The 11002-nt window shown below is 40.1% G+C and overlaps 1 pseudogene; it reads left to right on the top strand.

Annotated features, from left to right (window-relative positions):
- Positions 1-8228: 8228 nt before the first annotated feature.
- Positions 8229-8783, top strand: LOC143662586 (mitoferrin-1 pseudogene; annotated as a pseudogene).
- Positions 8784-11002: the final 2219 nt, after the last annotated feature.

Below are 11002 nucleotides of genomic sequence, written 5' to 3'. Positions count from 1 at the left end.
TGGAGACAGCAGATGTAGTAGTTAGGATTATGGAGTTTGGAGTCAGGCTGCTTGCATTTGATTCCCACCTCCTCCATTTGTTCTCACGGGCAAGGTGTATAATCTCCCTTTGTAGTTTCTGCATATGTGAAAGGGTGATAATAGGAGCACTTTCTTTGTGGGATTTGTTAGGAAAACTAAAACAAGAACCCAGTGGCCAGGGAGCTCCAGAGTAGTTCAGCTGTTATTTTCATTCTATCTGTACTGGCACTTTTAAAGTCTGTTGTTTCCTATCAATGGAGGTTCCACTAAAGGCTGGGAAGCATTTATTTGGAGGGACTCTCTTATCAGATAAGAATTTGTATTGAGTGGTCTTGCCTGCACAGTCCTAGTGCTTGTAGCATGTAGTATGATTATTTGTACAAGGTGTGAAGATCTAATTTCACCAAGGACAATCCTTTGTCCCATTAACCACTGGTTGATACCATGGCCATTCAAAGGAAATCCTGGTCAAATATTTACTTATTTTCTTTCTAGACTAGAATGATATAAAAGGAGAGTATACCCAGAGAAGGAACACTTTCTTTGCCAGCTTCCCAGATTGATATTACTGTAAGTATAGGTTAGGAGTAGTTTAACCCTGGTGTCAGGTTAAGGAGAGCAGATTAGGGGAATACAAAAGGGATCTGAGTGTCCAGAGAGTCTAGGAAGGCTGATGGCAATGCAGATAGGGTTTCCTAGCTGGGGAGGGGTGAAGTCTCTGACGGATGGATGGTGAAGACTAAGGACCTAGTCCAAGGGCCTAGGGTTGGCCAGGATGCTGAAAACTTCCTAGGATTTCCCCATAGTCTGATGCTTATATCCCACTTTGTTCTGAAATATTCTCGAGGATTGTTTGGTAAGCACTCACAAGTTACCTCATTTGAACAGCCATGGAACTTTTTAATAATGGTCCTCTTCTCTTTTTAAGAAATCTGTAGTAAACGGATATAGCTATATAACATATATACAGAAAAGTACACAATGCATAAATGTCCAGTGTGGTGTATTTTTACCACGTGAGCCCTCATGAAACCACAATACAGATTAAGAAGTAGTGCATGACAGGTACCCCAGGAGTTCCCCCATAGCTCCTCTTACTCACTACCCCACCTACCAAAGGTAACAACTATTTTAATTCTACCACCATAGATTAGTACCAGCTATTGGCTTTGTACTTCTTAACTATGGAATCATAAAATTTGTTTGCTCTGGTGTCTGATTTCTTCGGTTCAGCATCCACTTATCTAGGTTGTAGTATGTAGCAGTTGTTTGCTCATTTTCATTGCTATCTTGTAGTCCATTTTGTGATGCACCTACAACTTATCAGTTCTTCTGATGGTTACCAATATGGGGCTATTATGAAAAAAGACTGCTCCATCCATCCTTGTGCATGTCTTTTCATGCACATATATTTTTTCTATCATAGGGCAGGCATAATAAGTTCAGCCTTAGTTAGAAGCTGCCAGTTTACAAAGTGAGGGTAATAATATATATAGTCCCTCAGTGTTATGTTAGGATTCCAGTTTCTTTGCATCCTGACCACCATTGTCTTGCCATTCTCTTTTATTTTGTTTAAAGTTTTAGTCATTATAACACTGGTGGTTCACCTTCAGGTTCTAGTCTCCGGAGACTAGTTATTAATATGTGGGGAGTTAATGAGATATTAAGTTGCAGTTGTTGTTCGTAGTGGAGAAATTTAGAGGTCTTAGCCAAATATTTAAAATGAAGTTGTCTAAGCAAAACTAAGGCTATGGTCTCATGTAGCAGAGCTCTTGTCCCAATTTGTTTCTTAGTACACAGGTTACTTCATTTTTGTAAATTTTGGTTCTTAGCCAAGCTCTGAGATCAGAAAAGTTTGGAGAGCTTTTATAAGAGAATTATGCTCTGATTTTAACCTAGATCCTCTAAGCCAGAATCTCTAGTTATACTTTTTAAACTTTAGTTGTTACTACTGCTAGCTGCTGCTAGTACTACGATGACGGTCAATTGTTATTGTCTATGTTGGATCCGTAATAAATAATAGTACACCTACCTTCGCTAGGAAATAGGATCTTTCATTAGAAAACTTGGAGACAAAAACCCCTCTTAAAAAGAGGAGAAATGCCAATGTTTGGGAGAGGCTAAGCTGAAAATGGGGAGGAGGGCAGATGTCAGATTGCTTCTTACAGTTGGGAAAGCAGGTCACATAAGAGTGAGGGTTGCATAATGGCCACCTGCAGCTGTGTGGTTTGGGTCACTGGCTAGGGAACCATCCTATGAGGAGGAGAGAGACCCATCTTTTCCTCAGTCAATGAGTGGTGCAGCCAGTGGCTAAAGAAATGGAAGTATCCTCTTGGAAATGCATCCTAGGGAGGAAATTTGTTTTCTCTGAAACATCCCGGTGCTTTCTCTACTGTTTAGACCTTTTGGTTAGGAGCTCTGACAAGGAAATGTTCTTGGAAAGGCAAGTTTTCCTTTCAAAGGAGGCTTTGCTCTGTAAGGGTCATACTTAGGTTGGGATCAGCTACTCCAAATGCTCTCCAATTCATTGACATTTTGACTTCTTCAGAGATCTGAAAATTAGAATGAACATTTTAGATCCATTAAGGGATAAGCCAAATGACCATATCTGGGGAGATGTTACACTGTTTTAAATTTCTCTTTTTCTGTCCTGGCACTATCCAGGAGCACGCAGTTGATACATTTACTCTTTCTGAGTAACTAAATCTCAGAACTGTGAAAGTGGTTCACCTGGAGAAGAACTGTCCCTCTTTACTAGCTTATTACTTGAGTTCCATTATATTTTTGGCCAAAGAATGTCTCACTTTCATTTAGTGGCCCATCTGCTCATAGTCATTCAGTTAAAAAAGGGTTTTACAAATTTTAGAGGATTAGGGCAGGCCTGCATTAATTTCTGGTGGTGTCTGGATGTCCCCAGAGACCATATTCAATACAGTTTAGTCAAACCAATCACTTATCATGTCCAAAGTCTTTTTCTACTAGATGATGGCACAGTCCTTACCTTCAAGAATTTTATAATTTTTCCCAGGATAGATGTGAAAACTAAAATGAAATTAATAAATTCAAGATAGTCTGGGGATTAAAATGAAGAGAAGAAAGATTATAGCAGGTTAGAAGGTCTCACTTCAGGGACATTGTATTTGATTCTTGAAAGAGTAGGAATTAAGGTTATCTTATGCTGAAGTATAGATTATATTAATTCACAAAATCATAGAATATGAAAGCAAGAAGTTACCTTAGAAGACATCCAACCCATTGGTTTTCAAAATGTGTTTTGTAGAAATAACTCATTTGTCCTGAAACATATGCAGAAGGATGAAGGCCCCTGAACTAAATAGCCAAATGATACAATTTATAGTGGGGACCTTAGGTCAGGTGGTATCAGATCAACCATCAGAGAGGTTGGAGACTGAGCCCATACATGGGTGGCTAACCATGTCTATCCCAATTAAATCTGTGGACACTAAATCTTAGGTAAGCTTCTCTGATGGGTGATATGCAATGAGTATTGTCACATATTATGGCCAACAGGAGTTGATGCTGTCCATGTGTCCTGAGAGAAGAAAACTAAAAGCTTCACATTTGGAACCATGTGTCTCTTCCTTTGGCTTATTTTAATCGGTATGTCTCCACTGTTTAATAGCTTTCAGCAAGACTGTGATTCCTAAAACACTGTTGAGCCTGAGGGTGGTCTTGTGCATCCCTGAACTTGCAGTTGGTGTTAGAAGTTAAGAGTGGTGCTGTGGGCTATTTCCCGCTGTTAAAAGATATGTATCTAGATGCATAGCTCTAGCAAGCCATTCATCTTGCAGACTTTGTGACTAATGTGGAACCAGTTGAATAGTTTTAAAAGGAAATTGACATTTTCAAGGCTGTTCCTTAAAAAGATCTATCATTGAGGTACATATTCAGTTACAAGGGGGATATATTTGAAAACTACCTCATGCTGAGTGAGGGCAGTGAGTGGAGAGGAGGGCATCAATGTGACTAACATCTTGGATATAAGGTGGACTGGTTGTATGTAGGCAGCTTGAGAAAGGAATGCAGAGAGGAAAATTACTCTGAGATTGGAAGACCTAGTCATAGATATAGAGGACAAGAAGCTCCTCTTCAGGAAGGATAACAAGGTTAGTTTTATTGAGTTTGGGGATAAGATGCCAAGAATACCAGTAGACAGCTGGAAATAGAGATTCAAAGAGTCCATGCCAGAATCCATTAGAAAGACCAATATCATTTAAAAAATGAAAAAAATCCACCCAGCAGACAGGCACTTTAAATTACCATGATACATCCTTGAAAAATGTGTTTTAAATGCATTGATTTGTGCTATACCATGAAAGATGACTCACTGACTCAGAAATATTTAAAAGTCTCAAGTTGCTTTAGAAGGAATGTTAGCATGGTTGTTTTTTTCTTGTCTAGGTAAGATTAAATTTTATAAAATATTGTTTTGATCATGTCAATCCTCTGATCAAAATTTTCAGTGGCTGTCTATTTTTAGATCCACTGAAATTAGGAAATCTTCTTTTCTTCAGATCAGATTTTAATTTTAATTGCAATGAGTGTAAATCTCAGGAAATCTAGACCACCAGATGGTCAGCAGGTCCCATATTTCCCTCCTTAACATCAAATGCAATGTGAAGCAATAGCAAGGTGCCATCTACACCACTGCTGACTTTCCTTCTGAGGGTATAAAACCTTCACTCATTGGAATGGTTCTATGACTCTTTGCCCCTCCCCACCCCCACTCCTCCCTCTTCCCAGGCAGGAATGCTCATTTCCTTATTGGGTATGAGAGGCTGTGCTGATGGCAGAGCTGGTTTCCTTGTAATGTGTGTGAGAATACCAGACAACACCACCAGAAAGGGTTATTGGTTTTCTCGAGACAAAAGATATAATTTACTGCAACCTTTGACCAGGGTGAAACTCATTACAAATTTTCCTTTAGGGGGTATCCAATATCTTAAAAACCGCATGTATAAAAAAGAGGCCTTAGCATGTATCAATCATCCTCCCCACACTGTAGATATGAGAATATCTTACAGGAAAAAGCACCCAGTTCTTGAAGCACCTTCTTTAATCCTTTCTGTTCTCATAAAAGTCTCTAATTACTTTAAGATAAAGCTCAGATTCTTTAGCCTGCTGTGGCACCAAATAGTATATTTTGAAAGTATTTTAAAATCTTAAAAAAATGTATTTTAAAATATTAATCACTAATGTCCCCCAATACAACTCCGTTTGAGATCATTTGAAGATCTGGGGCCTTCCCATGGCTTTAGAGCAAGGGTGTCCAATAAGGAATGAAGGACATCAATGCTCAGCTTTGTTTTGACAAATGGGTTCCTTAAATGCACTATACAGACAATAGCTGTGAGAGCCAAGTGTTTTGATTTGTAAGAGGCAGACTTCTAAGTATCAAAAACTGTACTGTGAAGGTCTCAGAGCATATAATTTTATCATTAATGAGGATTTGAGAAATTTTGATGAAATGCCATGTTGCTTTAATCCAGTCCTAGGTACAAATGTTAGGAAGCACATGCTAAGATTATGAGGCATTACAAGGAAATCTAGGAACCAGAGTTATAATAGGGCCAAATCTCATGAAGGCTTTTCTTGATGTTGGTTCTGTATTGTAGCAGGAATTCATGGACTTTATTTTCTTGTCATCTTATTGTGTGGTTGTGCTGCTGCTTATAATAGGATAGAAGTGGCACAAACAATTAAAGAGGCAAGATGAGGAAGTCACATTTATTGATTACCAAAGATTAATCAAGAATCATTGGGGATTGAATCATCTCCTACACAAAAGACATGTTCAGGTCCTATCTCTTTGTCCTGTTGGTGTGAGCCCATTTGTAGATAGGACCTTTGAAGATGTTGTTAGTTAGTTGTGTGCTAACTGAATGAGGGGGCCTAAATCCAATTGCTGAAGTCCTTATAAGCAAAGAAAATTGGACACAGAAAGAAAGATACAGGGAGCAATCAGAAGCTGGAAGTCAATAGTACTGGGAAGAGAAGAAGAAGATGCCACCATGTGCATTACTCTGTGACAAAAAAAAGCCAAAGACCAAGGGTTGCCAGCTGACAGCCTCAAAATGCCACAATTTTTGGCAAGAAACTGTCACCTTGCTTACACCGCAATTTTAGACTTGTCCTAGTTTCAAAACCATGAGTCATTAAATTCCCATTGTTTAAGTCAACCCTTTGTATGGTATTTGTTTTAGCTTCTGGAAAACTAAAACAAGAACTTTCCCATAATATCACATTTGACTATAAGAAAAACCTAATCACATGGAATTTTTCATTATAGTGGGCAGAATATAACCTAAATTTCTAAGCTTCCCTTGAAGGTGGGATAAAGCTGTGTTCTAAGTTCTGGTCAATGAAAATAGTTGAAAGTGGAGTGCTCAACTCTAGGAAGGGTCCTTAAAGGAAAGTGGGCATGCTTTACCTTAAGTTGACTGATTTTTACCACACTTCTCTCTCCTTGGAGACCAAGATTCCCAGCAGGGAGGGGAGCTCAATCAGAAATCTTGGGTTTGTTTAGGGTCAAGTATAGGCACCAACCATTTCATTTTGGAGATTGCTGTACTTAAAAAAAAATACTTGAGGATTATAAAATAAAACTGTGGTAAATTTAAAATATTAACATTCACCACATTGCAACTTTTATCACAGTGCAAACTGCCATGGCAGCAGGCACTGTAGCATGGGTGAGATGGTTCCCACTTTAGCTGGCAGATGGAGCTACAGCAGCTTAGGGAGCCAGGCTGTGGGTGAGGGGATGGATGGGGACATCAAGGCAGCGTCAGTGGCAGCAAGGACACCAGGTGGCAGGACTATGAGAATCACTAGTACCTCCTTATCCACCCACTGACAGTTGAAGCAATGGCCAGGATCCTGGAGCACTTGGTCATATACCCGGTAGATTCCGTGAAGACAGGAATGCAGAGTCTGCAGCTGTATCTCAAAGCCAGTACTCAAGTGTCTACAGAGCCCTTGAGAAAATAGAGTAGACCGAAGGTGTCTGGAGGCCCCTGCACATCATCAGCACGACGGTGATGGGGGCAGGGCCTGCCCATACCATGTATTTTGCCTGCTACGAAAATATGAAAAAGACTTTAAGTGATTCTTTCCATCCCTGAGGAAGCAGCCACCTGGCCAATGGTATTTTGAAAGCGTCTGTCTGGAGTTAGAAAACTCTCTTCTTCAACAGAGCCTTCTTCCCAGGGTGCCAGTTCCTGCAGCCCAGCAGCCTAAAGGAATGCTCACCTACACATAGAAAGCTATAGAGCACATGTGTGTGCACGCTCACACCCAAGAACACACACACACACACACTGTGCTGGTTTGAATCTGTGGTGGACCTCAGAAAGGCCATGTCCTTTAATCCTCATTCAATATCCTTGGCTGGGATCTTTTTGATTGTTCCCATGGAGATATGCTCACCTGATTGAGAATATTAACTTTTGGTTAGAGGGAGATGTGACTCTACCCATTCCAGGTGGGTCTTGATTAGTTTGTTGGAATCCTTTAAAAGAGGAAACATTTTGGAAAGAGTCCCTTTTAAAGCCATTACAGAGCCCACACAGCCAGAGCCTTTGGAAGATGCAGAAGGAAAACGCCCACTGGAGCTTCATGAAACAAGAAACCTGGAGAGAAAGCTAGCAGATGTCACCATGTTCACCATGTGCCTTTCCAGTTGAGGGAGAAATCCTGATTGTTGTTGAACCTTCTTGAACAAAGATATTTTCCCTGGATGCCTTAGGTTGGACACTTTCATATCCTTGCTTTACTTGGGGTATTTTTACAGCCTTAGAACTGTAAACTTGCAAGTTAATAAATTCTCCCTTTTATAGGCTGTTCTGTTTCTGTGTATATTGCATTCCCAGCAGCTAGCAAACTAGAACACAAATACACATATTTTTTCCTTTCTCCTCTTCTATTTTTTGAAGCCAGGGGAAATTGGTGACAAAGGTATTTTGGTTTTTATTGTTGTTGTTTAAGCATTCAAAAACAATTAATGATCAGACACAGGAAAAACGCTAAATAGAAACCTCAAAATAAAACTTTTGAAAGATGGATTCAGAAAAAAAAGAAAAGCCCTGTCTGGACAATTTCTTTGAGACTATACTATTTAAAAACTCGTATAACAGGTCTCTACAGCATCTAGAGCTAAGTAAGCTTGAAAAGGGAGAGATGGGTGTATGGTCACTCTACTCCATGATGCAGTAATGAAACGAGCAGAAGTTGTGAAGCAGTGTATGCCGACGTACAACTCTCCCACAGCACAGGTCAGCCCTCAGCTGCATCCGGACCGCATGGAGGACAGAGGGCCTGGGGGCCTTCTACCAGAGTTATACCACACAGCTGACCACGAACATTCCTTTTCAGTCCATCCACTTCATCACCTATGAATTCCTGCAGGAGAAGGTCAACCCTCATGGGGATTATAACCCAGAGTCCCACATTCTCTCAGGCAGGCTGGCTGGGGCCATCACTCAGTGGCCACGAGCCCCCTGCACGTCTGTGAAACCCTGCTCAACATTCAGGAAAATGTGGCCCTCTCCCTGGACAACATCAGTGTCCGCCTGTCGGGCATGACCAATGCTTTCCGTACAGTACACCAGGTCACTGGCCTGCCTGGGTACTTCAAAGGGGTATAGAACCATGTTATCTCCCAGATGCAATCCACTGCCATTTCTTGGTTTTTCAAGCACTTCCCCAGGAACCATAAGCTGGAGAATCAAAGTCCATACTAAAGGAACAGACAGTGAGAAGTGATTTCAGAATCTTTGATTTTTGAAAGGCTTCCTCTGCCTGATTCCATTCCCATGTCCTCCTACCCAGATTATTTTTGCTGTGTTCAGTGTGGACCTTCTGCTCCCCGAAGCCTTAGAAAGAGAGGAGGATGCAACAGCCATTCACCAAAAGGACATCAGTAGGGAGGCCTAAAGAGGTGGTGGAGGGAGAAAGACTTCATAAGGGGAGAGGGAAATCATGTTTTATCTTCCTCCCCTTAAAGGAATGTTGCTTTTCTGCTTCACTGCAGCAGCCATCCCTCTCTCTACCTCCCCAGTCTTAGATTACACGGGAGGGAAGAAAAGGTGCAGTGATTGAAAACATTAAAGAAAAATTTTATGCATGTAAAATTTCCAGTACACAGTATAAAATAGATGGATAATGTTTATCCTTTATTTTTCAATGTAGAAGGTTTTGAATTTGTGTTGTGCCTGTATAAGTAGTATTACAACTAGGAATATAGACCTGTTTTTAAAATAGAGAGGGGTGAATTCTTCCATCAGGTTATTTCAAAAGGCACCAAAGTAACTTGATTAGATTGCTTCATGTGGCCTAAAATTGCATTTAGCTCCCAGACAGACATTTCACTTGAATGTAAAATAATAAATGTTTATATTTTGAAATAAAAATACAGTACAATAAGTTTGTTCCACTTAGAAGATGATTAGTAGATTTATATTTCATAATGCATTCTAGGTGTTATGATTGAACATGAATTTAAAAGTTTAAAACAAATCTCTTCTTTTTCATCCTTGAATGCATATATATGTGTTGAAATTGGTAACCTCATTTGGAAATAGGTATAAAAATCTAAATTAGAGTCACTTATGAATCAGTACTATATGCTCTTTTATTTTCTACCATTGATGGACTCTGGTACTGTAACTCTGGACCTCATGGGGAGTACCACCTTCCTTCATTGGCAACCTCTACAGTCTTGTACCTCTATCACTTAAGAAAGATTTTGATCAGAAATGACAGAGCCAGCTAATAAAACTACTAAAGCAATAGTTGATTTTTCTTTCACAGTGGCTCCCACTAGAGTTTGTGTAGTTGCCAACATCGTGTCTGGGGCTCAGGGTGTCAGAATTCTGGATTGGGTCATTGTTGATCTCAGAGACCAGGATACGAAGGTTGTAACAATTCTAAATACTGTATTCAGAATCAGGAACTGTAGAGTCGCATGAGGAAGACACTTCTCTTTTTCATGTTCATTTCCTTTCTTCAGGGAGGGAAATCTTTAAGACCTTCCAGAAGACTCTTTCTTTTATGATATTTGCTAAGCAAATCTTAGCTTTGTGTCCACTGATATTCTTGGGGTGAGAAGGGTCTTCTTTCTAAGACCGTATTGACAAATAATGGGACTTTTGGAATGTCAGAGTAAGGATCTCTGAAAAATCCTCTCCTCCATACAAGCAAAGATAACTTTGGTAAAAGCTGTCAAAATCAACTTGGTCTGAACTCTAAAAATTAACCATAACTTGCTGCAATTAAGGAGCATTTACTGAAGTGGCTGAATCTCAGTAAGAATAGCAAACTTTGCGGTATTTTAATTTCAAAACCCAGCAGTCTAACAGTCACTGGAGGGGCAGACTGGGTTTGGAGTCTTGTCAAAAGCCCCACTCCCAGAGACTTGTCACTAGTTGACCTCTCTGTAAGCAACCTACAAAAGTCCCATTCAAAGAGTTTGTTTTCTTACCCAATTCAGATCTTACTTAGTGGGTAAAGCCCTACTATCCCAAGGATGTTTACTAAAAACAATCAGTGGTGATTGTTTAACATCACAGCTGCTTGGGGTGGTGATACCAGTTAGAACAAACAAAAGATTAACCAAAAAACTTAAAAGATCCAGGAAATTAGATGGTCATGGGAAGTTTTGAAAAGTTCCAACATGTTCCTGGTAATTAAGATGGCCACATGAGTGTAGAGGACTGTTTCCCAGAAAAGCTATGAGAAGGGCCTGATTACTCACCACTGGCCTATCTAGAGAACATGCTGAAGTGGGAAGTAAAGGCTAAAGCAGAATGGTAAACTGCTAGAGTGCTGAAGGCTTGCTCCAATACACACACGGAGCCCTTTGGCAAAGGATGTGGGACTTATTTCCTTAAATATCTTAAACAAATAACTGTCCAATCATTAGCTTACCACTAGGATAACTGAGCAGAGACTTCTGTGGCTG

Source organism: Tamandua tetradactyla, chromosome 18, assembly GCF_023851605.1.
Source record: "Tamandua tetradactyla isolate mTamTet1 chromosome 18, mTamTet1.pri, whole genome shotgun sequence".
Classification (NCBI taxonomy): domain Eukaryota; kingdom Metazoa; phylum Chordata; class Mammalia; order Pilosa; family Myrmecophagidae; genus Tamandua; species Tamandua tetradactyla.
Note: the sequence above shows the minus strand (reverse complement) of the source record. Positions and strands in the feature narration are given on the sequence as shown.